The following is a 27,988-nucleotide window of genomic DNA, read 5'->3' as shown; positions in this document are numbered from 1 at the left end:
AGTTTTTACATAGGAACACTAGAGGGCGCCCTAGACTGCAATTAAGAATCATGCTTATTTACAGAGGGACGTACTGTACCAGCTTGATGATACAAAGTTCAATAGTGAATGTTTATAAAAATGTGGGTAAATCCATATCAGGTGATTTTCAGTGTTCTAGGGGCATGATTAAATTCAACACAAATGTTTTGGAGTGTATGTGTGTGTGTATGTCCATGCTAGAGGTTATGATGATCCTATTTTATTTCATTATTTTTTTAATTGAAGTATAATTATTTTATAAGGATAATCCTATTTTTACTTTACTTCAGAATGGCTTTTTTCCCTAAATCTTCAGGAATGCCTCAAGGTGAGATAAAGATTGGGTTGTAATCTATCCTCACTACCTGGGGTTTTGTTTTTTCTTGGTGGAGGGACAGGGTGAGGGAAGTCTGTAGAGCCCATTAAAACAACTATAATGTCCTTTTTTAGAGATAAGCCCAATGATATTGTTATTTATTTATTTTTGGCTGCGCCCCACGGCATGCGGGATCTTAATTCCCCAACTAAGGAATCAAACTGGTGCCCCTGCAGTGGAAGTCCTAACCACCAGACCTCCAGGCAAGTCCTTGATGATATTCTTTTAAATACATGTGGCACCATTGTTCTTATATGTATTAAGATTTCCCTGATGACTCAGATGGTAAAGCATCTGCCTGCAACGAGGGAGACCTGGGTTTGGTCAGGAAGATCCCCTGGAAAAGGAAATGGCAACCCACTCCAATACTCTTGCCTGAAAAATGCCATGAATGGAGGAGCGTGGTGGGCTACAGTCCACGGGGTCGCAAAGAGTCAGACACGACTGAGCGACTTCACTTTTATGGGTGGATTATTAGGATTATTAGGACTTCAGTCTTCAGGGCAGCAGTATAAACAGTGGGAAGAACATCGCCTCTTCATCTAGTCTGGAGCCCCTGCTTCTGTCTCTGGCTCTGTGACTTTGGAAGATCTTATCTTTCTGAGCCTCTCTCTTAGTAGAGGGGTGGGTTGAACTACTCAGTCTTTTTCTTTTTTTTTGACTCAGTCTTTTTCAAGTCTAAAATTCTCTCACTCTGACTTTCACGCCTAACATTGGCTAGTCTTAAATTTATGTTCACAAATCAGTGCCCTGTTTAGAAATTACTTTCAGCTCACATCATAAAATTCCATGACACTGGGAAAACTTGATTCAGGAGAAAGTGGAGAGGTAGTGGTTCCCCGTTTTGGGGCCCTGATCAAGTTCTTTACAATGGCTTATTCTGCATTAGGAACAGATAGCTCTTTGTCACCTGCTAGAAAATGCTCACACAAGCACTGCTCCCCAACCTCAGACTTCCCTGGAAGCAATAATGGTGGTCAGATGTTTATATTCATTGACTTTGCTGCTAGGATTCAGTCTAGATAAACAGTAAGAGGCCAAAAAACTCACTGGAGATTTTCATTTAAGTCTAATTAGTTTATTTCTGAGGCTATGAAAACACCTGGGATGAACATTTGCCAGACAGATATAAGCCCTCTCTGCCTTCAGATATTTGAGACAAGACAATTTAGGGATCTGGCGTTTGGCTAAATATTGTTGCTGCACAGTTTAGATCTCCAAGAATTCTCTGACATTCCTGACTTCTACTTCTAAAATAAACACGTTGAATGGGGTACCCTTGGCATGAAAAAATGAAATGTTAGCAACATTCATCTCTGTTGGAAGGAGAATGATTTGGTTGGTGGAGTTACACGACTCCTGTCGTATAGAGACATACAAAGTGACTCTTAGCACATTTCTCACTGATAACATTTGCAGTAATCTTTTGTATGAGTGTGTACGTGTGTGTGTGCGTGTGTTTGCGTGCCTTGTATCAGCAGGTGTCTCTGTGAGCTCATGCTTGAAGTTGACAGTCACATACATGCAGTAACTCCTCCCTGCTAACTCTTTTCAGATCTTGGAAGTTTCTTCACACTTTGTAGTTCCGCGTCTGTGATGGTGAAATCAAAATGAAGGTGATTCCAAGGGAAACTTTGACCTTTTGGCAATTTCATCATGACTCTTAACGTCTGAGCTGCACCTTGGGGATAGCAGGCAGAGTAGGGGATGGGGGGGGACCCCGAGGCTGAACTAGAGAGGAGGGAAGGCAGAGGTTGGGATGTGTCTCACACCAGGGAACCTAGGCATGTGGGCCAGGGCATCACCCTAGAAGGTTGTGGAGGGCAGGAAGACGCTGCCCATCCATTCATCAGACCAGTACTGAGAGCCTAGTTTGTGCCAGGCGCTGTGATTAGAGATATGAATCTACAAGTGTCTTCCTTCAAGCTTTTTTTCCCCTAAACTTTAAACTTTTTATTTTGTATTGGAGGATAGCCGATTCACAATGTTGCAATGGTTTCGGGTGAACGGTGAAGAGACTCAGCCGTACATATACACGTAATCCTTTGCCCCCAAACTCCCCTCCTATCCAGGCTGGCATGTAACATTCAGTAGAGTTCCCTGTGGCATACAGGAGGTCCTTGTTGGTTATCCATTTTGAATACAGTTTGTGTATTCAACCTTCCCAAATTCCCTAATTATTTCTTCCCTGCAGCACCCATAAGTTTATTTTGTAAATCTATGAGTATCTTTCTATTTTGTAAGTAAGTTCCTTTGTATCATTTCTTTTTAGATTCCACATATAAAGGATGTCTTATGCTATTTCTCCTTTTCTGACTTACTTCATTCAGTATCACACTCTCCAGGTCCATCCACGGTGCTCCAAATGGCATTATTTCATTCTTTTTAATGGCTGAGTAATACTCCACTATACATATGTACCACATCTTCTTTATCCAGGCCTCTGTTCCTTCAGGCTTCTTAAGGACCAGTTGGTGAAACAAACATAGAAATAAAGCACGATAAAATCATAAATGCTAAGAGAGCCACGGGAGCCCCAGGGGTTCAGGTTATGAGGATATGACCTCACTAATATGCTGATGCCCAGTGTCTTTCAAGGGAAGACACGGGTTCTGGGTGGACAGCAGACTTTCCGAGGTGTGAGTGGAGGGAACATGGACCCTGCTCCTGTATGCCCTGTGGTCCAGGGGTGGATACACCTTGGGGAACGCAGGAGTGCCTTCAAGAAATGGAGCTCTCAGCTCTTTCAACGCACCCTAAAGTCTTGATGGACACGTTGGCTTGAGTTCAAGATAGTGTTTTCTAAACTCATTTTTGCTGTTCCTTAGAGAACCTTTGCGTGCTTAAGGAGTACAAACATTTCCTCAGTCATTTATCCAAAAATTTATTTTACTCCTTGTCCTTAAAAATAACACTGGGGGGAAGAGACAAATCCAGTGGATATCAATGTTTCCACTGTCCTTTTTAACAAGATAATTTTTGAGCTTATCAGTCAAGTCTCTCATAGTTGCAGGTGACTGAGATTCCATTCAAATTAGCAGATGCAAAAAAGGGGATTTGTGGGCTCACATAATTGGGAAGTCTTAGGGGGTAGACAGGAATAAGTGGATCAGAGATTGAATATGGCCATGAACTCTCTCCATGTCCCTCAGCTGTACCCACTTCTGCTTAGTTCTGGATCCTCAGTTCAGTTCAGTTCAGTCGCTCAGTCGTGTCTGACTCTTTGTGACCCCATGGACTGCAGCACACCAGGCTTCCCTGTCCATCACCAGCTCCCAGCGCTTGCTCAAACTCATATCCATCGAGTCGGTGATGCCATCCAACCATCTCATCCTCTGTTGTACCCTTCTCCTCCTGCCTTCAGTCTTTCCCAGCATCAGGGTCTTTTCCAATGAGTCAGTTAAAAAGAAAATTATATCTTTCTTGAGAACTGAAGTGAGGTGCAGAACTTTGTTTGGATTAGCATGTGCCAGATGGCTGGCTGGTGTTTTGGCCACTATGGTACAGGTGATGAAAAAACTGTTGAGAAAATTATAAAATGTAAATTCATCCTCTTGTACCCCATTCCTCTACTTTTGTGGGACAAAAGTGTCAACAGACTGGGAATAAAAACTGTCCCAGGTTGGCATTGAGCAAGGAATTGATGGTGATGAACTGACTCAGATAAAATGAGAACAGCAACTTACCTTTATGCTTGGCTGTTTCCTTGACATATCCAGCGGCCTGGGAGGGGTGTGATTCATCACTGTTCACCCCACCTGTCCCCCAACTCCTTGTCTCCAAAACACAGGGACTAGGAGAGTAACTTGATTTCACAGTGAAAGAGTTGGGGGTGAGTGTTGGGGTAGGGAGAACTCCGGTTACTTGTTCACATTTGAATGTGAATTCGTGTCATCCTCTGGTTCTCCAGCACCCTCAACAGAATTAAGCAGACAGGAATTACGGAGTTGGAGTTGGTGGGGGGGTGAATTCTGGAGTACAGGTACGGCAGCCTTATTCAGACGCCCACAAGGCCCCAGGCGTGTGGGGAGAAGGAAGGAGAAGAGGGAGCTGGGGTCACGAGCAGGCGGCGGGAGGAGGCAGCCCTGCTCTCGGTGGTCTTCGCCAGCACCGGTCAGGACACCTCCCTTGCTCACTGTCGTTTAAAGCATCTCAGGTGGCTAACCCACCTGGAGTCTTGCAACGGTGTGGGGAGAACTGGATTTTTAAAAAAATAATTTGTATTTATTCCTGGCTGTGTTGCGTCTTCGTTGCTGCGTGAGCTTTTGTCTAGCTGCAATGAGGAGGGGATACTCTGGTGTTGCGTGGACTTCTCGTTGCGGTGGCTTCTCTTGTTGCAGAGCACGGGCTCTAGAGCTTTGGGGCTTCAGGAGTTGTGGCAAGTATGCTCAGTAGTTGCGGCTCCCGGGTTCTAGAGCACACGGGCTGAGTTGCTCTGCGGCCTGTGGGAGCCTCCCGGACCAGGGATCGAACCCATGTCTCCTGCGTTGGCAGGCAGGTTCTTAACCACGGAGCCACCACGGAAGCCCTAGGAGAGCTGGATCTTGCAGCCTCCTTCCTTCCTCCTTTGCAGATTCTCTGGGGATCGAGACGTGGAAGAAGTTTCCAAGGCTGCCTCTGGGTTAAGCAGTGCAAAACAGAAGCTCTTTGTAGACACGGTTTCTGTTCTGTTCGGCTGTCCCCACACGTTCACTTGGAGCTCTGAGCTTCCCTGGCCGTGACTCTGAAGAACCTTCCACGTAGGTTTCCATACTCACGGCCCCTGTTGAAGCAGGGGGTCTCTTTCCACCTCACTGCTCTGCTCTCTTGGCTTTTTCACGCTGGAAAAGGCAGTCAGCCTTGGCTGTAGTTTGCGTGGGGTGGGGACAGGAAGGAGGTTTCTGGGTCTGTGTTGCTGACCTAATTCCATATTATGTTTTCATTGAATGAGTTGATTATTTTTATATCGCTTACTGGTAAGTGAATGACCTGCACGCCTTTCAATTTTTCCATGTCCCAACTTCCAGTTCCTGACCACATTTTACACGCACTTGAAAATTCCCTTCTTAGGCTCTTTTCTTGTAAGCCCGTAGGAACAATATTGCCTGCTTATTGTTGGAACAGAAACTTTGCTGCCAGTGTTATAAAACCCTCGTCTTACACGTAATTTGTATGAGGAGTAAGTTAATATTTATTATCAAGGCTTTAAAGCAGCTGTGTTCATTATGCTGCATTTTAATATTTAATGGACCAATGGAATCTTTTCACTTTAATCACCTTCCTTGAAGTGATTAATATGCATCACTTAATCCGGCTTTCTTTCACCAACTCTGAAAACTGGTTCCTTGTTAAACAAGTTAGTTATTTGTTCCCTAAAGTTATATTCACTGTGTACTTTTTGTGTTTGACATAGCTTTTTATGTTTCAAGTTCAATGAAAAACATGAAAAAAAAAAAGGTCACTTTAAGAGTATGTGTTATCTTTGTATCTTGAAACTGGGATGCTCCTGTTAATTTGATGTGAGGCTGAGCATCAGAGAGACTTTCCAAGTTCAAGTTCAAACTCACAAGCATCGCGACTTTCTTTTTTCTAAAACTTGCCACTTGTGCCCCATTTCTGCTGGTATGACGTAATAAAAAGGCTCATTTTTTTAGTGTAAATTTGATTTTTGTATCCCTTCCCTGTTTTTCAGTAAACTTTGAGATTCTTTTCAGTCCTAAAATTCAAGTGAGAATAATAATTCCATGAAGTGTGGCTTTTAAAAATGTTTAATAGACAAGACATTATTGTTTAAAAGTTAATTGTAAAAATTAAGAACATTAAAAAGCGATTATTATGGCAGCATTAATTTCCTCTTGTTACATGTATTATTAGTGTGATTGATTTACCTGTGTGAGACCTACATTAAAAGTAAATAAGTGCATTTAGTAAAACTTTGAAAGCAATTCCCCATCACCCGCAAAAAGAATCCATTTGTTTTACAAGAAGTGATAAAATGTATATTTTGTAAGAAATAGAATTTTAAGTTTATTTAGTATCAGGTATTTTTTGTATACTAAATATGCAATGTAGTATTTGTGTTTCCTGTTACAAAAGTAAAAAAAAAAAAAAGACTTTAGTGGAGAAAGCAGAAAAAAAGCTTTTGGGTCTCTGCCCTTTGTTCTGAATGTATAGTCCTTTATTGTAGATGTATTAACTGAGTAGATTACCGTAATTACATAGTTCATTTTTGTAGCAGACTCAACTAATTCAGTTTAAAATCAGATTAAAACAAAACAAAACTTTCTTCTTCTTGTGTGTCCAAACCCATAATTTAGACTGTTCTGAACTTTTAAAAGAATGCTTAGCCAGTTTTTCCCTCCAACCACAATTTGAGATAATTTCCTTAAAAAGCAAGAAAATTGTGCCACATTCAAAGATCCTAGATTTAGCTGTTTAGGGATTGTTTCTGTTGATGGGGAGAAATTAAGTGGACCACCATGTACTATAAGTAATAGCAAGCACCAGGACTGGGAAGCCGGGGATGAATCTTGATTAACTCAGGAAGAACTGGCAAAGTCAAATTCTCCATCTTTGACCTTAGCATTTCAGTGGGTCTTTGTTTTTCTATGGACTTTCTCCCCTCCCCCATTTCCTCCTCATTTTTAATTCATACAAGCATTTAACAGTTTTGATAGTATTTGGATGCCCTCTGAGCGTAGAAAGACATTTTCTTTGGGTCCAGTCCATTGAGTCCATTTAGGTCTGTTGTGTTTTCATACTGTGTTCATCAGAAAAACCTTGAGTGGAAGGAAGCATACAGAGATGTTAAATTATCTCAAGTTCCTTCTTGAGTCATTTCAGCTGCAGAAGTTTCTCTTCCTTTTGCTACTTAGACAGTTGGGACTTTGGAGGTAGGGATCCCCCTGGCCACAAAACCTCCAATGTCGCTCCAGTCCTGCAAAATAGCTTCTCACTTCCCCATGTAACTTCTCTATTTGCTTTGTGATTTGGTCAGCGCTGAAAGGAGGGCTTTGCCTTAAGCAGTTGTTTCCTGGGTTAAAGGTACTCATGGATAAGGTAATTTGACAAGACAGTCACTGGTACTGATGCTATATATCGGAGGGCATCTCCCTGCCTCCTGCCTGATAAAGCACTGTCTGTCTTTGCAGTTCCGCTCTATCACCATGTGTATATTTTAGCTTACACATGACATGTTTTCTTGAATTTGAGTAACATCTTTAAAATTAACATTTATTTTAAAAGTTCTTTTAAAATTAAAGAAGGAAAAAAAAGAATCAATATCACATCAATGATTTAGTAGTTTCCCCAAACTGTAACTTCTTTAGATATTTCATTTTTATTAAAATTTCTTATTCAATTATGGTAATATTATTCATCATGTATATAGATAATTCACCTCCATTAATCATATATATATATAGACCAGTATGTAGATCTGTTTTTCCCTTTTTATTCTAAAAAATACATTAAAGTAATGAAAGGGCATTTGATTCATTACTTTTCCTCCTTTTTTGAATGAAAATTTCTTTTTTTTATTCTTTATTTTTTATTGACATAGTTATATGTATGTATTGAGTTCAATAAAATAAAAGTCCCTGCCAAAGCCCCTTTTCTGGCCACTGTTTTCTTTTATAATTATGACTAAAAAGATAACTTGGTTGTATAGAGAAGGGTGATGTTAGATTTATTTCAGGTCAGATTTGCTAGGCATGACAATTTCTGCGATAATTTTCACATTACTTTTTTTTTTTTTTTTAACCTTCTCTGATAACTTTCCTTGTACTCCATATTTAGTAAAACAAACAGATATATCTTGCTCACTTTTAATATCATGACATGTCCCTGAAAAACCTGTATGTAATCAGAATCTTTGGAAAAGAGATAATTAAAACATATTCTTTGGAACATACAAGTTGTTCACTTTCTTTTCAGCATGCTTAAACCCCATCTATCTTTTTATTCTATCAAAAGAGAAAGTAAAAAGCACCCCTAAAGAAATATTCTGTGTCCTGAGCAGAGAAGATAGATGCTCTTCCAACTCACTCTACTCCTTGCTCTGATTAAGGGAGGCATAGCTTCTTTCAGCCATGTAATGATTTTGTTCCATCCTCACAGGTCCTCCTTGGACCTAAAAACTCTTATTTCTTACAACTCTGCAGTCACAGGCCAACTTCTTTACCAGCTAGAACAAAAACAGCAAAAGGCTCCCTGCCAAAGACAGTTCATGAACTCCTCAGGCCAAAGATGAAGACATTTCTGGTTTCCCTGGTGTAGCCGTAGGACACAGTAGATGGAAATAGTGTCTGGGAAGAGGCATGTAACATGTGCTTGATTATATTGGCTGCGTGAATGGACTCTGCAGCCTCTATACTAATCAACCAGGAATTCCTGAATGTTCTTTAACTCATCCTGTGGAACAGCATTGTCAAGTTCTTGAGTTTCTTCCTGTCCACAGGCTTCTATATATTCACTTGTGAGTTTTCCCAAATATGTATTCCAAAAGAGCTCTTTTAACAGAGTGGCTGGGACAGAACTTTTTTGTAACTTAATCTGTTAGTTCAAAATATGAAAAATGTATATGGTGGGGTCGGGGTGGCTCACTGCCTGGATATCACTGCCATGCTATCAGAGGTCAGTGAGCCCCCCACCCTGTCCTTTTATTTTTTCCGCTTTGTTGGACACAGGTGAATGCTCCCTATGCTTTGGTCTCCCCCTGCAGAGTCAACTTCATTTTGTTTTGTAAAAAAATTATTTTTGGCTGTGCTGGGTCTTCGCTGCTACATTCAGGCTTTCTCTAGTTGCGGCGAGAGGGGAAGTCTCTAGTTGTGATGCATGGGCTTCTTATTGTGGTGGTCTCTCTCGTTGTGGAGTACAGGTGCTGGGGTGTGCAGGCTTCATAGTTGCGGCCTGTGGGCTCAGTAGGTTCAGCTCTGGGGCCTCTAGAGCGCCTGGAACTTAGTTGCCTTGGGGCACGTGGCATCTTCTCGGACCAGGGATTGAACCTGTGTCCCCTGCATTGGCAGGCAGATTGTTAACCGCTGGACCGCCAGGGAAGCCCTCTACTTTCTCTTAGATGATGGTAACTGTTAATCTGGGATGCTCATTTGAGTGAATATGTTAGCTCAGATAAACTGGACATTTCTTGAAGATGTTTAAGGAGAGCAAACGCTGGTCCGGATTTAAGGCTCGCAGGGGAAAAGTCGCATGGAGAAGGAGTTCTGGCCTCAGCATTAGACAGATCAGGGTGTAAATCTTGGTTCCTTGACCTCTTAGCTTGGTGCATGTGTGCTGACTTACTTCAGTTGTGTCCGACTCTTTGCGACCCTACGGACCATAGCCTGCCAGGCCCCTTTGTCCATGGGATTCTCTAGGCAAGAATACTGGAACAGGTTGCCATTCCCTCCTTTAGGGGATCTTCCCGACCCAGGGACCGAACCTGCATCATAATCTTATATCTCCTGCATTGACAGGCAGGTTCTTTACCACTAGTGCCCCCTGGGGAGCCCCCAAACCTGCCCTCTATGAGACTCGAACTCAGGATCTTCAGATTATGAGACTGACGCATTGCCCACTGTGCTAAGAAGGTTTAGTGATCTGGGGCAAATGACTGACCTCTCTGAGTCTTAGTTTTCTCATGTCTAAAATGAGGATGATATTTCCAATTGGAAGGGTTGTTGTTTGAATTAGGTGGGATAACAGATGGTAGAATACTTAGCACATAGTAAGCTGTATTAATTAGCAGGTGTAACTGTGATATTTAGGGCCATCTTAAGGCTTCTCTGAAGCCTTCTCCTATGTCTGAGCTTCTGCCTGGGTAGCTGATATAAAGCTCTGGTTTCCCTTGGCATTACTAGGTAAACTCTTTTAATAGCAAATGGTACCCAAACACTTGGAAATTATGAGTCTGGATGTTAGCTTTATTATTTGCTTCGTGTAGGTTGTTTTACTATTCTTAAATCATCTCCCTTTGAGTTTATTGGCGTCTCTTCCAGCATACGTGATGCTGATGAGTGAATAATTTGAAGGTTAAAAGAATGATGCATTCAGGTGGAGGCAAAAACTTCTCTCCAAAAAAAGGTCAACGTTTGCCTCTTAAAGTTGAGGGTGGTTTTACATATAGTTGCAATAAAGGTAAGAAAATATTTCTCAGGTGAATATCTTATATTTACTTATACAGAGTTTCAGGACTACCTCAAGAGAGGCAGACAATAGCAACTTGAATCTGTGCTAAAATGATCAGCCTCAGGATTTTCAACTTGAAAGGGAGAAAAAGGCTGTAACTCTCCCTTATATGAAAAACCCCTATTGAACTAGTAAGGAGCTTTAGAAGGCTCTGATAAAAGATCCTGAGAAGGTGATCGGGCTGTTTATTTAACCCATTCATCCAGTGTGTTTAAATCCATTGGGCTAGGGAGGGAAATTTTTTTTTTCCCCTGAAAAAAGTGATTTCCACATTACATGAAACACTTACACCCTGGTGTCTATTTTTAATGCATGACTACGAGAGCTGGGAAAGCCATTTAATTTGCCGATGTGTCAGTTTCTTTCTCTATAAAATGAGAGTTGGACTGGCTGCTCAGACCTCTTTGGTTCTCACAGGCTCTGATTTGTAATGCAAATTATAAGGATTGAACGACTGTTGAACATCTGTCAGACATTCCCAACCCTTTCAATAAAAGTTGACTGGCCTCCAGAAGATTGTATACTTTTAATATTCCAAGGAAAAGAAGTCATTGTAACTTTTATAAATGACAAAAAGAGGCAGCAAGAGAATTTAGAACTTTGCACTGTTTTTTTCCCCCCTCTCTTATCAACCAGCTAGTCACTGCTGCTTCTTTGATGTTAAATAGATGCTTGTTTCCATTGAATTTTCTGGGTGACTTGTCAGGTTGGCTGTGCTTTGCTCTGATGGAACATGTGATGTTAAAAACCTCCCCGCCCCGCCTCTGGAAATTCTTAAACTGGCTGCCATACCACACTTTTTTCTGTAGATTTTGTTACAGATTTGCTTTATAAAGCTCAAAAATGCAGAGTTTAAGGAACATGGTATTAATTTAAGTGATGCTTTTTTTTCCCATTTATTTTTATTAGTTGGAGGCTAATTACTTTCCAATATTGTAGTGGTTTTTGCCATACATTGACATTTAAGTGATGCTTTTAAGTTTATACTTTCCAATAAATTTTGATTTTCTCTTCTATTCTTTAAATTTCACTTAATTTTTACTAGCTATTTTGGTGAGAACTTTGAGAGAAATATCTGTTACGTTACTCCTTCTTAGAGCTTACATTTTGTTAGAATATACTCTGCATTTTACTGAGTGCTTTGCTTATAAACTCATTTGGTCCTCTTCAACCAATGTAAGTCTTATTAGATGTTTATAAAGTTAACCAACCAATTATAATTACCAATTTTTGTGTGTGTGTAAATTAGGAAATTTAGGGAGGTTAAATATCTTGCTGGCCACGCTGGCATGGAAATCTGTAGTCTGAATTCAATCGCCATGGTTTTTCCACTTCACCAGCTCAGTTCAAATGAGCAAGCTTGACGTAACACACATTTGAAAGGTTTTCAGAAGACCCCTGAAGAATGAATTTGCAAAGGCAGACTTTTACTTGCTGTGACACTTTGGACTAAAGAATTTTCTCTCTCTCAAAATAGTCTGTGTTGGACACTCCTCATCCTTTCTTGAAGCTGGCCCTGTAAAATAGATGCAGTTTTCAATTTAAGAGTTTCAGAATGTTCACCTAAGGAGGATTCCATAGGTCAGAGTCCATTCGTTCGTTCAACGAGGGTCCTCTTTTCCAGGGGCTAAGGAAGTAGCAGTGACTTGCAGAGTCAGAAATTCCATGAAGCTGTCATTCTAGGAGCCTGGACTGGGGAGACAGACAGTAAAACAAATAAGTAAAAACATCGGCTGTCATTACGTGGGGGTATGTGCTATGGAGAAAAATAAAGGAAATGGAGTTTTTAGAAGAGAATGATGGAGAAGATGATATTTAAGTGTGGACTGGAAGGAGGCAGGTGAGGATGGAGCCTGGATAAATGGGAGACAAAGGCTCCTGGTGGGGAAACAGCAAGTGCAGAAGCTCTGAGGTGAACGCCTTCCTGCACAGTCAACGAAACCTTGCAAGTGGAGAAAAAAAACCAATACAATGATTATTTTAGGAACTTCGCCATCTAGTAAACAGGTACATGAATGGCCCTTTGTGTGATTATAAGGTTTTATCATGATTTTAGTGTTAAATAATGAAAATGACACGCTTCCCTGGTGGCTGAATGGTAAAGAATCCGCCTGCCAATGCAGGAGATGTGGGTTTGATCCCTCGGTCGGGAAGATCTCTTGGAGAAGGAAATGGCAGCCCACTCCAGTATTCTTTCCTGGAAAACGCCACGGACAGAAGAGCCTTGTGGGCTACAGTCCATGGGGTCATGAAGAGTTGGACGTGGCTTAGCGACTAAACAACAATGAAAATGACACCCACCCCTCACCTCTTTACATAAAGGGTGGCATCATTGCTGAGTTTCTCAATTCTTATACCAATTTCAGCTTTCACAAAACCTTTTGGGAGTATATTATTTTTCTGAATAGGGTGTATATTCCTAAAGCATAAAGTCCCAGAGATACATAAGGGTGTGTAAGCTAAAATGACCCCTTCTGTATCACAGATACCCAGTTCTTCTCCTGGGAGGCAGGAATGTCACGTTTTTCTGGGCCTGGAGACAATCTAGGTCCATAGCTGCAAGCATAGCCGAGGTTGGGGGCACCAGCTCTGGATCCAGACTACATACATTTTAGCCCCGGTATTGGTCCTCACTGACAAGTGTGACTTGGGCCCATGGCTAAGTGTCCAGCCGCCTCCATTCCCTCCTCTGTAGAATGGAGAGAACAGTCATAGTGTTGTGAGAATTAAATGAGATTCTGTGTTTGCATAACAAATATAGAAAATATTACGTACCTATAAATAATTAAGCACAGTTTCTGCTGCTGCTGCTAAGTCACTTCAGTCGTGTCCGACTCTGTGCGACCCCATAGACGGCAGCCCACCAGGCTCCCCCGTCCCTGGGATTCTCCAGGCAAGAACACTGGAGTGGGTTGCCATTTCCTTCTCCAATGCATGAAAGTGAAAAGTGAACGTGAAGTCGCTCAGTCATGTCTGACTCAGCGACCCCATGGACTGCAGCCTACCAGGCTCCTCCGTCCATGGGATTTTTCAGGCAAGAGTACTGGAGTGGGGTGCCATTGCCTTCTCCGAAGCACAGTTTCTAGCAAGAAGCAAATACTCAATAAATGTTAGCTGTCATCAGATAGTCTTATTGGAAGCTTTTAAAGCAATCCTATTATGCAGATAAGGTAAATACGAGTCTTAGAAAGGTCAAGAAGTTTCCTAGGAAGCCTGGCCAGTAGGTGAAGGCACAGTGATACTCAGTCAGAATTCTAATACGATGGTCCAGAGTTTCCCAGATGAGGGTCACTGAGATGGCTCTCTTACGGGTCTTCTTTTCCATCAAATACTGTGTTAAATGCCAGACAAACATCAGTGTAGAAAGACCTGTAGGTGTTGGCTGAGAGCCTAATCAAATCCATTTCTTTCATTTTTAAAAATAGTTTTTACCGAGGATATTTCATAAATGCATAATGTTTTGGTTTTTTTACATTGAGCGACTTCTGTTCTTCCAACCACTGTTTACTGAGTGTGTATTATGTTCTGTGCAGTGTATTAGACCCAGTGAGTGAAAAAACTAGACGAAGGCCCTGCCTTGTAATGGTTACAACTAAGCGGGCAACAGACAGAGGGATCTGTAAAATACAGGGTCATTTGTCATTTGTGACCAATCCCCATTTGTCAAGGGGATTTGTCCAGTTTGGGGAAGGGTTGATTTCCTTAAGCCAGTAGGTGTTTCCAAAACATTTTTTTTTTTTTTGGAGAATTCATCAGGTTTGCTGTTTATGAATGTACGTCAAATACTTCTTACAAATAGGTTTGTTTTTTATTTATCATGCCTAGGGCGTACTAAATATTCAATGAGCCTGTTTGCTTTGAAGGTTCAGTGAGCTGCAAGAGGTGTTGTATTGTTTGCCAATGGAGAAATCATTAACAATGTAGCACATAAAGGAAATGATGACTTCATAATGTACAAAGGAAAGACAATAGGTATGGATTTGAAGCAGAATGTGTTAAAGGTGGGACATGGGAGTGCTGTCTGCCTTGAAACAATGTTCAATTCTAAATGCTGTCAGCTATTATTGCTCGGATGGCAGAAGTGAAAAAAGCTTCAAGCATGAATTCTAGTTTGCCTGATTTATATGGTCTACTCAGTCCTACATGCCCAGGAGGAATAAAACACATAGAGGAATGTTTGAAAATAATAAACTCTTAAATCAGCCTTTTTTTTTTTTTCTTTTGCCCTCCTTCCCTCTTCCCTTTGTGGGGTAATGCTTGTTTTGCAAATTTGCTAATAAATTGTGGTAGGAGCTCAATAAAGAAAGGAATATAGAATGATTTGAAATATTTACTTAATATTGATTGCCTTCAGTGAAAAATAATTGCTTCTGTTTCTTTTTGATGACTGGCTCTTCTTTTAGACTTTATTATACTTCGCTTCCTTATCTGTTTGCCTCACTCCTCAGATTCTGTCCCTCTCAGGCACCTAACTTACCTGCTCTTGGTCTTGGATGGGACACCAACTCTCACGGAAATCTTAGCGTTTCCACCTCTGCTTCAGGTAGGGATGAGTTTCACCTGCAAACTGCCTATGTTTCAGTTCCAGCTAATGCCTTTGGGAGCAGAGTGGCCCATAGCCCACATGAAAAAACCATAGTCTAGGATCAGAGGTGTTATTTTTAAAAAAATAATCAATTAACAAATTTTTGGCTGTCCTGGTCTTTGTTGCTGTGCGTGGGCTTTCCTTAGTTGTGGTGAGAGAGGGCTAGAGAGCTGTTACTCTTTTTTTTGAGATGCATTTATTTTTAAGGATAATTACAATATTGTGTTGGTTTCTGCCATACTTCAGCATGGATGAGCCATAGGTATACGTATCTCCCCTCCTCCTTGAGCCTCCCGCCCACCGCCCACCCCATCCCACCCCTCGAGGCTGTCACAGAGCCTGGCTTGAGTTCCCTGATTCATGACAGCTGTTACTCTTGAGTGATTATCCTGACATCAGAAATTTTTCTTTTCTTTAGCCAGCTAGTCTAGACCTTCCCTTTCCAAGCTGTCTGGAACTCATCTGTGTATCTGGTCCCTGCTTGCTTTTCAACCTTTAGTGGTCACCTGCTCAGTGGAGAGCGCCAGCTCTGCTAGGGCCTCCTTTTGTGCTCCTGGCAAATAGCACTGACCTCCGGAACCCTGGGCTCCCACAGATTTCCATGTGGCTCTTCTCAGACAGGTGTGTTACTTGGGATTGGCAGGGTGGGGTGTCCCTAAACAGAGATAGGGAAAAGGTGGCTTTTAGCAGTCACTCATCGCTGTTTCCACAAAGACACAGGCAGTCTCTTGGCCTCTTGCTGAAGGCTGTGATGCCTTGGGGTTCAGGGCATTGGGTTTGCAGCTCCTTTCTCCCTCCCACTTACTCAGGGAGAAACCGGAAGCAGGACAAAAGGCATTCCTCTTGTGTTGCCCTGCAGGAAGTGGAGACATCAGTTTGTCTTTCAAGGCAGCTTGTGTCATGTCATCCCCCCAAAGTGGGTGTGTGCGTGGGCGCTCAGTCGTGTCCGACTCTCTGTGACCCCACGGACTGTAGCCCACCAGGCTCCTCTGTCCATGGGATTTCCCAGCCAAGAACACTGGAGCAGGTTACCATTTCCTTCTTCAGGGGATCTTCCCGAACCAGGGGTTGAACCCACATCTGTTGCATGTCCTGCATTGGCAGGGGTGTTCTTTACGAAGTGGGTGGACCTCCGCCATTTATCCTGACTTGTTAAGATTCACTGTGAGAAGCAGTATGTGTGCATGAAACCCTGCCCCTTCCCGAGATCTCAGGAAGCCCTGTCCTCTGTCAGAGTCAGAGATCTCCACGGCTCCACCTCGTTGGAGAATCTGTCCACAGCCAACCCCAGTGCTTCACCATGCAGACTCCTCTTGCCCCAACATGCTAAACCCACAACTGGCTAATTCTTCAGTATCCCGCCTGCCGAGTCTGCTTGGAACGTTTCTTTGACTGCTTTGTTTTATTATTATTATTATTATTTTGCATAATGATCTACAACTGTTAACTCTTCCCATCACTGATTAAGGGAGGAGAGTGTGTCCATGACAATAGGGACTTTATCTGACTCTTGGGTTAGAGGAAATATACATAAACTTCTGGCCCAGTACTTGGGACACATAAACATTAGCTTCGTTGAGCCTTTCTGTGTTCACTTTCTGGCAGCAAGCGGTTATGCAGGCAGGCTCTTCAGCTTTTGTTTGGTGAGCCCCGTTACAGGGTGATGTTGGTCCCTCCAGACTTGGATTCAGAGTCATTCTCTACCTGTGGGTAACAGGCGATTTGTTCAGCCTCTCTGCCTCAGTTTCCTTATTGGTAGAGGTGGCACTAAGAAGGGTTCCTATTGGAAACGTAGTTGTGAAGGTTAAATTAGTTAATATACTAGGTGTGGATAAGACCTTGCACACAGTGCTAAGTGAGTGGGAGAGATAATTTGTTCTATCAACAACAGAAGTGAGTCTTCAGCAGTCACGGCCACATAAAGCAGTGATTTTCGTTGCTATGTAACATCAAGTAAGGTGAGTTCCCTCTCTCTCTTTGGGAAAACCAAGGTTAGACTGGAGTTGACTGTACGGAATAGGGGTTCCAAAACTGAAGTCAAAAGTCCCATTGGATAGATGCCCATCAGCAGACGAATGGATAAGGAAGCTATGGTACATATACACCATGGAATATTACTCAGCCATTAAAAGAATTCATTTGAATCAGTCCTAATGAGATGGATGAAACTGGAGCCCATTATACAGAGTGAAGTAAGCCAGAAAGATAAACACCAATACAGTATACTAATGCATTTATATGGAATTTAAAAAGATGGTAATGATAACCCTATATGCAAAACAGAAAAAGAGACACAGATGTACAGAACAGACTTTTGGACTCTGTGGGAGAAGGCGAGGGTGGGATGTTCTGAGAGAATAGCATTGAAACAAGTATACTATCAAGGGTGAAACAGATCACCAGCCCAGGTTGGAAACATGAGACAAGTGCTCGGGGCTGGTGCACTGGGAAGACCCAGAGGGATGGGATGGGGAGGGAGGCGGGGGGGGGGGGGAATCAAGATGGGGAACACATGTAAATCCATGGCTGATTCATGTCAATGTATGGCAAAAACCACTACAATATTGTAAAGTAATTAGCCTCCAACTAGTAAAAATAAATGGAAAAAAAAAAGTCCCAATGGAGCAGCCTTGCTGAGAACGGGAGTTTGTGATTCACTTCGGCAAGATGGGCACATTTCTCAAATCCCATTGTAAGAATCCCCTGGGGCACCTGTGTGACAGGTAGACTCCAGGGCTGTGCCCCAGACAGACCTAGTGAATCAGAATCTTCAGGGAGGGCCTTGGAATCTGATCTCTAACAACCCAGACAAATAGTACCACCTGGAAACACCAAACATTCAGTTCCCTGGGAGCCTTGAAAGAACACTAATGCCTGGGTCTCATGCACTGGGTGTTCGATTTGATTGTTTTGGGGTCTTGGTGGACCGTGTACAGGCATTGAGAATTTTTTTTTTTTTAAAGCTGATTACAGAAATCAAATGTGAGCCAGAGTTGAAAACCACTAAAATAGTGAAAATTCAGACTTAAGTCAGTATTTCTTGGAATCAACTGGGGAGGGAGGGGAGTGGTACTTAAAATATAAATTTCTAACCTCCAGCCTACTGTATCTGACATTCTGGTAGCAGGGGATGGGCTGAGAGTGGGTTAGAGAGAGACCCTAGGAACAGACATTCCAGATGATTCTTCTGCATGCTAGACTTTGAGAATTATCCACCACATGGTCTTTTCCCTTAGTAGGCATGAGTGGAAACAGCTGAATGACTGAAATGGAATCACTATTTCCTCTTCTGCTAAACCAGTCTGTTAGAGAAACATGCTTCCTCATGTCCTGTTCATAAATTCATTATTTGCTCTCTCCTGATTGGTACTGGGTTTCCAGAGAGTTGTCTACTTTTTAATATGCTTTGATTTGACCTGGAAGAACTTTATGGAGTTATTCTTGGGTGTTTGCAGGGCCACATGAACATAAATGGGCAGATGATAAAACTGGGGGGAAGTGCTATAGGATGCATTCAACCCAGCTGAGCAGGTTGGCTGGGTGGCTGTTCAGCGTGGGTGGCTGCTAAACCCAAGGTCTGAGAAAGCTGGAGCTGACAACAAGGAGAAAGTAGAAGCTCACAGGATTAGAAGTTCTGCGGAGCTGTTCTGAAGACAGGAAGCCTGACACTGCTCTCCGAGGGCAACCATGCCCTCAGGACTGGCGTCTTCTGGGCTTTTTGCTCAGTGCTACATTCCCTGTGCTGACATGTGTCACATTCAACCAGGGCTCCATAAATAGCTTAGAAGTGAGAATCTTTTCTACTGTGGCAACAGTGTAAGGGCAGTGTTTCATCTTCTCCATTAAGACGCAGGGAGGGACTTCTCCAGCGGTCAGTTGGTTAAGAGTCCGCCTTCTAATGCAAGGGATGTGAGTTCGATCCCTGATTGGGGAACTAAGATCTCACATGCCTCAGGGCAACTAAGCCTGCATGCTGGCAAGCTGCAACTTGAGAGCCCACACACTGCAATGAAGAGTGCAGCCAAAAAAAAAAAAAGAAAAAGAAAGAGCTAAGGGAAACAGCAATTTCTTTAGACAGCCCATCTAGGAAATTTATATGCACTACGTCAGTGCAGAGATTTACCAGGTTCCCTTGGAGTGAATGAGTCCTCAGTCTGCAAAACCAGGTCATAAACTAATTGAAGGTGTTTTATTTGCACATAAAGAATCTGTTCCTCCCACTGGAGGTGGGAGGAGATTAAGCGTGGAAGCGTAGGTAGGAAGACTCTCTGCACATTGGCAATGGCACGTGAGCCTCATCCAGGGGAAAGGACACCGCAGCCACTGAGAGCTAGGTGTAGTGGGTTTCTCTCTCAGCTCTGGAGATGGCTGCATCAGGAAACCAAAGCCTGCTGGCATTAGCAGTTAAGTGGTCAACCCCTCTTGTGATCTGCTTGATACTCAGCTCATCAGTAAACTTGACACTGGTTTCTCTTGTAGCGTGCCCAGACCCTTGCTATTCAAAGCGTGGTCCATGGACCAGCAGCACGGGCATCGCCTGGAAGTTTGTTAGAAATGCAGACTGTCATGCCACACCCCGCCCAGCCCTGTGTGTTGGGTTTGCCTGACAATGTAGCACTCTTCCTCTGTATCATTCTCACGGATATTTAGTTAGTATGAGTCATTATCCGTGGATTTGATTAACCTCAAGATACCAGTGAGTAGTTTGCTGAGCCCATCAGGCTGAGGGCTGACCCCGGGCAGAGATGAATTCACCAAGGGAATGTCACCGAATGGGTGGCCAGTTGGCCTTCTTCAGGTGAAGACCTCCCTTGGTGTTATGTGCTGCCTTTGAATTTCAGCACTGACACCTTCTACCCATTGCCTCAGATAACTGTATGGTGTGTACACGGCAATGAGCTTGCATCCTTTCCCGCTCGTGAGCATATTTCTCCCATCCACTTGGACTGCAGCGGTTTCTGAGAATCTTTGCTGTAGTGAAGAAGGGAGTCTTTCCTGTAGGGCACATGTGTCAGTAGATTATCATCATCATTTTAAAATGAACCAAAGTTCACCCTTTATGCTGACTTCCTTAGTTTCTTCCCTATGCCCTCTTTTTCTGCTCCAAGATCTCATGGACGAAACCACATACAATTTACTTGTCATCGTTTCTTGGGCTCCTCTTGGCTATGTTTCTCAGATGTTCCTTGCTTTTGAGGAGTATTGTCAGATAGAGGCTAAACATATCTGATCATACACACTTAATCCCTCAACTGGGATTTAGGATTTCTCTGATGCTCTTCTTAGCGTTGAGGCTGGGGTTGTGGGTTTTCAGGAGGATGACCACAGAAATAAAGTGTCATTGCGTCAAGGGTACACACTGTCAATATGACTTGAAACCACTGTTGATGTTCGCTTTGATACCTGACTGAGTTGGTGTTTGTCAGATTTATTTACTTTCTTTTTGGCCAGAGCACCGTGAGGCATGTTGAATCTTAGTTCTCTCACCAGGGATCGGGCCTGTGCCCCCTGCACTGGAAGCTTGGAGTCTTAACCTCTGGAAGTCCCAGCAGTGATTTCTTGACATCCCACATGTCTAACATTCTCCTAAATCCTCTAGTCCTGCCGATTCTGTGTCTTACGTAATGTAAGAAACGCTTACTTTTCTCCAGGCTCCTTGCTACTACCACCAGCATCATTTCTCACCTGGGCTACTGAAACATATTCTTACCGAGAAGCACCTGCATTAAATTTTGCTTCTGTTCAGTCTATTTCTATGCTGCAGCCAGGGTGATAGTAAAAAAAATAAATTTCTGCTAATGTCAAGCTGCTTTAAAAAGCTTCCCATGGTCTTTTAGTTTAATTCTTAAACTTACAGATTTTTTTTCCATTGTCTGGTCTACCTCTTCAACCTAATCTCAGAGCAATCTTTTTCACCTTCTTTATAATCCAGCCCTATTGAATTCTGTAAGTCCTTCAAATACACCATGCTTTCCCTTCACCGTGAAGGAATCTGTGGTAGATTAAAAAGAATTTTAAAATTAAACCATACTTAGATTCTCTTCTTATGTGCTTCAGTCATGTCTGACTTTTTGTGACTCCGTGGACCATAGCCCACTAGGCTCCTCTGTCCATGGGAATTTCCAGGCAAGAATACTGGAGTGGGTTGCCATGCCCTTCTCCAGGAGATCTTCCCAACCCAGGGATCAAACCCATATCTCCTGCATTGCAGATGGATTCTTTACCTGCTGAGCGATCAGGGAGGCTCTACTTTTTGGGCTTCCTAGATGGTGCGGTGGTAAAGAATCCACCTGCCAATGCAGAAGATGCAAGAGATGTGGGTTTAATTCCTGGGTTAGGAAGATCCCCTGGAGAAGGAAATGGCAACCCACTCCAGTATTCTTGCCTGGAAATTCCCATGGACGAGGAGCCTGGTGGGCTACAGTTCATGGGGTCACAGAGTTGGATACAACCAAGCAGCTGAGCACACAAACCATACTTTGCATATACTAGAGTAACTCAGTAAAGAAACTTGGGTTGACAGGAATTCCTAGTGGTCCAGTGTTTAGGACAGGACAGAGGGCTCAGGTTTGGTCCATGGTTGGGGAACTAAGATCCACATGCTGCTTTGTGGGCCAAAAGTAGAAAAGAAACTTGGGTTGGACTGAGTTATTGGGTCAAGTAAAGAATTTAAGAAAAGTATCTTTCTGTGTCTGTAATTCTGATTTTTTTATATAACCCCCCCATCTCCATATCCATGGCCATACCGCTACTGCCATCGTGACTGCTGCTCCAATGCATTCTACTAGAAGTTATCATCTAGTCTGTGCCGTCCACAGGCTCTATGTATGTTTTTCTGATTTTCGCAAAAACTGTGCCTGACAGTTATCTGAGACCAAGCCTCAGAGAGGCTAGGAAACTTCCTCTAGATGAGACACCTAATATATTCAGTGGAGCTAAGATTTGAATTCAGCATGGACAGATTCAAAAGTCTGTTTTTTTCATGGTGTGATGATTTACTTTATGGTAAGGTGGTTTAACCAAGGTGTTTCTGATTTCAAATAACTGAAATAAATTTGGGCTAGCCTTAACAGAAAGGGACTTTTTTTTTTTTAAATAAGGACAAGGCGTGTCTTAAGGAACTCAAAAGATAGGAATGCAGCCGGCTTCTGGAAGAAACTGGATCTAAGAACTGGAAAATCATCATTTTCTTTCTCTGGCTCTTTTCTTACCTCCTCTCTTGCACACCTGCTTTATTGTTTCCTCTCTAGTTTGTTCTGTTGTTCATATACATGATGGGATATGGCTACCATACAGTTTCAGCCAAGCAGAGAGATGTCTGTCCCTAAATCCACATGCCACATTCTTGATAGAGAAAATCTGATTGGCTCTGCTTCAGACATCCATCCATCCTGGGACCAATCAGCTTTTAGCTGAAGGAGGCAGAATTACATCATCCAAACATGGCTGCCATGGGGTTTGGAGACACTGTCCTTTGCTGGTAGGAATGTCTGACTCTGGTCTTTTCTCACTCACATCGTTTGACTACAACTGATTCTGGGTACTCTAATTGCTACAGGGAGAAGTCTAAGAGTTCCCCTTCAGCTTCGACCCATGATCATAGCTCTTCGAAGAGAAATTAGGAGTAGAGTAGGCTCGGCTAGTGTATTGTCATATCAGTGATCATCCTGTTTTGAGGTACATCATCATTGTCCCCTCAATCTTGTTCTTTATAGCTCAATTGCCTCTACACAGACAGATGCGCGCGCGCGCGCACACACACACACACACACACACACACACACACACACACACACACACACACACACACACACTCTCTCTCTCTCTTACGTTGGAGTATGTTTACAGTTTCTGCTCAGAAGAAACTACATGCCTCCTTGGAACTCAACTTCTGCTTTAAGCTGCAATGGCAACAATTCCACTGACTCTTTGCCAGTGTAAAGTGAATAAAACTATCTTCCAACCTATTGTCTTTACTGTCTCTATGATAATGCTGAGTGTCCTTTCCCCTGTAGTCACTGCTTATCAAGAAGTGAGTTCCATTTCTCTCGCTGAGCACAGTGAGAAGAATAAATTCACCTGGGACTCTTAGGGCACCAATGGTCACCGACTCTGTTCTCATTTGGAGCAGCTTCTAAGGAAGGAGGTCAAACCTCAGCACCCAGTTATGCACCTGTATATGTTCTATATATTCTTCTGTAGCTGTAAAGAACAACTCAGGGGGAAACATTTATTGTTACATATTTTTTTTGGTTGGTGGCCTAAACTTATGAATATTAAGTGTTCCAGAAGTTTCTTTGCAGATCAGTGGTTTAGAATTTGGAACTCACTTTACTATGGAAACAATGTTGCACTTGCTAGTTTAGGCCTCTAGCCAAACTATAAATGATCATTTGGTCTACAACACAGCTGAAACGGTTTCCTTGCCCTTCAAGTGAGAGTCTGGCCTCTTCTGTGTCTAAAGCTCTGAAATCACTAGCTTCCTGAATACCAGTCCCCCTGCATTTCTCTAGTTTGATTCTCTGTGGACCTCCCTTTTTTTTCCCTCACTCTAAAGAGGGAAGGGAGAAACCAAGGAGGTGTACAGGTGAACAGTAGGTGTGGGCTCTAGGTATTGAAGGATGCCAGGGGTATTAGATGGCACAAAAGGAAGGGGAGGGTGGGAATTAGTGAGTTTGGTGTCCTTTTTGACTCTCATAAAAAAGAATGGAAAGTGGGGGTGGTGGTGGAGGGGTAGAAGGAGAAGGATAACTGCAACATTTGATAAATAGGTGTTGTCATTGGTCAGTGCCTGGGTGTAAAATATTAACTATTTTTTGTCATATGCAGTTGAGTTGTCCTTTGCCTTCAATTAGCCGGCAGTAAGTTAATAATGAATTTTACGGTATTCTCCATTGGTTAGCTGAATTCCTGAACCCCTCCTCCCTGGAATGAAGCAATGTGATTGCATACAAGTCCAGCCAGGTAGCAGAAGGCACACGCTGGCCTCTAATGGCACAGCCGTGTTGGGTCACCCCTGTGTCTTCTTGGCGTCCCTGCATACATGCTTTTAACAGATGATTTCATTCTCTTTTTTGGCCTGGACCCAGACAGCTTTACATTCTCAGCAAAACAGATGGACAACAAGGGTGAAACAGGATCCTGTACTAAAATAGTCTTTTGAGTCATCCTCTTTGACGGTTCACTCTTCCAGGAAACTTGCCCCTTCCTTCTTGCAGAATGCTACTGCTGAGAAGTAATGCACTCAGTTTCTGAACTTTTTTTGCAGTGTACGTTTTCTAGTTTTCTTCATGGTCGAGATGGAGCTTTTGCTAAGCTAGAAGTATTGTCTAATTTGTTTTGGCATAACACCTGGATTTTTGCCCGAGGTAAAGATTTAAAAATAGAATTAAACATTTTATGTCAACCTTCCATTTTTGTCCTCTTTCCAAAAAAGATTCCAATTTGAGAACAAGGGGAGCTTGATTTCACATACAAGTTTATTTTGGGAAGCAAGGGTGCTCCAGCGAAGATCACTTGACGAAGTTATTAGGTTCTAGTCCATGTTGTGACAGTAACTGCCTCTTGGACCCCAGGAGAGTCCACTCATTTTTCATTGCTCAGTTTTCTCATCTGTAAAAGGGGAATGATACCATTTCAGCTGAAAGGTGGTTGTGTGTATTCAATGAGAGGATATTTGTGAAGGCACTCAGATGAAGTCACATTGCTATAGTAACCTAGGTTTTGATTAGTTCTTAGAGGTTAGAACTATCTTCCTCTATAATGAAATAGTTTATAATATTTTGTATCAAGGATTCATTTGTTTAAAGATTTATTTGTTCTAAACCTAGGATATTGTGCTCAATGCCTTTTATTCAGTCCTTGCAGAAAAGAGGAAGTAATGTACATGCCATTGTCATTTCATCTTCTGTTTGAGTTTCTGTTCATTCATTCATTCATTCTGAGATATTATTGACATATCACATTATATTGGTTGCAGGTGTACAACATGATAATTAAAAAAATTTTTTTTTATTGGAGTATAGTTGACCATTTGGTCTTTCTTGAATGCAGTGTGAAGTCAAGGATAGCACGATTCAGGGCATGATGTGGCTCACAACATCTCTGCTTCTTTGGGGTATTTATTGCTACTATGTATTCTGATAATAATCAGGCATAAGCTGATGTCAAAGGAACATTTGGAGCCACCTGAACTAGTAAACTGAAACAGTCAGCATGAACAGGCAGGCGGCCACCCAAGTCTGCCGTGTGCTTTTGAGGATGATGATATCTGATTTCTGCTTCCTCATTTCCATTTTGGTAGCTAGAGGTAAGTACTGCAGGGGCTATGTTGTCTAAGATCCTATAGTAGTATGTATAAAAACTGCAGGTTAAAAAGGTTGGGAGTTTTTTTTTTTTAGAACTTAAGTAACCATGTGTCATTACATTGGTCACTCTGAAAAGTTTTGCCTCTGTTGGTCAAAGATCATACAGTTTTTTGGATTGATGATTCTCCAAACCAAGGAGTGTGTGTGTGCATTAGGTCATGGAAAGGAAACAGATTCTTGACAAGGGCCCCCTAATCCCAATAGAATGGTCTAGGAGCCTTGCACCCATGTTTATACCATTTGTCTTGTTTCATTCTCATCCTGACAAGGAAAGGTGAGTGAGTCTCCCCTGCTTACCCCATTCTCCGTTTGCTACGTTAACGTCTCACATGATGGAACAGTTTCTTTATTCATTAATGCCTATCAGAGCAGTTATATATACCCTTTTATTGACATATAAACATTACTATGTATAGAACAGATAACTAATGAGAACTTTATAGCACAGGGAACTCTACTCAATGATCTGTGATCTGTGATGACCTCGATGAGAAGGAAATATAAAAAAGAGTGGATATATGTATATATACCAGGGGATGTAGCTCAGTGCTAGAGCGCATGCTTTGCATGTATGAGGTCCCAGGTTCGATCCTTGGCATCTCCACATGGTTCCGTTTTGGCTTCTCTGGTGCCTCAGAGAGTAAAAAATCTGCCTGCAGTGCAGGAGACCTGGGTTCGACCCCTGGGTTGGAAAGATCCCCTGGAGAAGGGAGTGGCTGCCCCCTCCAGTATTCTTGCCTGGAGAAGCCCATGGACAGAGGAGCCTGGTGGGCTACAGTTCATGGGGTCGCAAAGAGTCAGACACGACTGAAGTGACTTAGCACGCACACATATAACTGATTCACTTTGCTGTACAATTGAAACTCACACAACATCGTAAAGCAACTGTACTCTAATTAAATACTTTTGTTTTTAGATAAAATTTGAAAGTTTTAACGTATCACTAATAAGCCTTTCTGAGTTTAAGAAAGCCCTGGATATTAACAGCAATTAGGAGTAAAATTAGGGTTGACTTTCTGTGATTATCTTTTGCTTTTATAATAGCTTGAACAAGTTTTGTAAGCGAGTCATTTTCGGTTTATTAATCAAATGCCTCTGCTGGAGCAATTTTCTGCCATCAACAAAGCATATCTGTTGTCCATCTTTCTACATGTGCTCACACGGTTTCTTTTCCCCAGCCTCCGCCCTGTTGGATTCTCACACTTCTACCCACTCGGTTCCTCCTCTGCCACAGGGCGGGGCTCGCAAGCTGCCTCCCTGGATCTGCCTGCCACTGCTCTTACCCGATAGGTGTCTGTCTTTTCTTATACCACCTGAAGGCTTATTTACCTTTGTAGTCCCAGCACTTAATAAAGAACCTGGTCAATAATAGAAGATTAATAAATATTTACTGAATAAAAGAATGAGTGTTATAATAGGGTAAGATCCTTGTACTAACGGAGGAAGACCAGAGGAGACCATCTATCCCGATGGGGAAGAAGGTAGATAGAGGGAGGGGGGTCCCAGAAAAGGTACACCGTGGGTGATGTTTTGGTAAATGAGGAGTTCTTCATCAGGTCAAAGAGGTGGGGAAGAATTGCCTGGGCTTGGGAAATTCCGTGTGCCTGAAAATAGCGTAGCATGGCTGGAATTTAGATGCAAAGTGAAATGGGCAGAAGATGAATCTAAAAGGGTAGGTAGGTTGCATGTTGCTTTGAACTTTGTGCCAATTTAAATTGTTTAGGTTGTTAACCAGAATTACCTCTGTGATCCACTGGGTTAATCGGTTAATACCAGCTGGGATTAGATCTCATGAGGTCATTTGATTAGATGACTTATTATTTAATTAATTTTTGCACAACAATTATTTGAAGGTAAATGGATGGGCATATTGGTCCATGTTTAAGACAAAAGTTTGTTAAAAATCACACACTGATATCTTAGAAGTTTTAAGGGACCCTTCTCAACTTAGAGGTAAAAATATTGGAGTCTTTAACTCTAAATGGACTATGTCATGAGAGAATTTTATGGCTGAATTTATGTTTTAATGAGTCTTTCCTGTATATTCATTACCAATCATTTAAAAATGCAGGTGCATAAGATTATTTTCTGCAATAAGATTATTTTCTATAGTGATGACTTTTGTGAAGGTTCAAAGAGATAATGTATGCAAAATGCTTAGTACCAAGTACCTTGCCTGGTACACAGTAAATGCTCAACAATATAATCTATTCCTTAAACACACCAGGCCTGAGGGAGTTTTCACTTTACCTTTATGAACTTTCAGGAGAAACTTTTAATACAACAGGCTGCCTGCAAGTGTATCTTTGCTGAAATATCAGCTGGTTCTTTTGTAAAAGTTTGGAATTTCCTTGGTGTTTTTAAACAAGATTTCCTCTCTTAAATGTGCTCATTGTTTGTGTCTTAGATTGCCAAGATTTGATTTGAGTACAGAGTCTTCAAAGCATTGGTGGGACTAAATATTTTAGCAGATGC

The 27,988-nt window shown here is 42.2% G+C and overlaps 1 protein-coding gene and 2 non-coding genes across 5 annotated transcripts in view; 2 read left to right on the top strand and 1 right to left on the bottom strand.

Annotated features, from left to right (window-relative positions):
- RNF144B (ring finger protein 144B) overlaps positions 1-27,988 on the top strand; it is a 141,669-nt gene that overhangs the window by 29,715 nt on the left and 83,966 nt on the right. The window lies entirely within an intron of this gene.
- TRNAM-CAU lies at positions 9,893-9,965 on the bottom strand. The gene has a single exon. It is a non-coding gene; the product is annotated as a tRNA-Met (tRNA).
- TRNAA-UGC lies at positions 26,046-26,117 on the top strand. The gene has a single exon. It is a non-coding gene; the product is annotated as a tRNA-Ala (tRNA).

Source organism: Cervus elaphus, chromosome 7 (assembly GCF_910594005.1).
Source record: "Cervus elaphus chromosome 7, mCerEla1.1, whole genome shotgun sequence".
In the NCBI taxonomy this organism is placed as follows: Eukaryota; Metazoa; Chordata; class Mammalia; order Artiodactyla; family Cervidae; genus Cervus; species Cervus elaphus.
The sequence above is the reverse complement of the archived record's forward strand: the minus strand, read 5'-3'. Positions and strand labels throughout refer to the sequence as shown.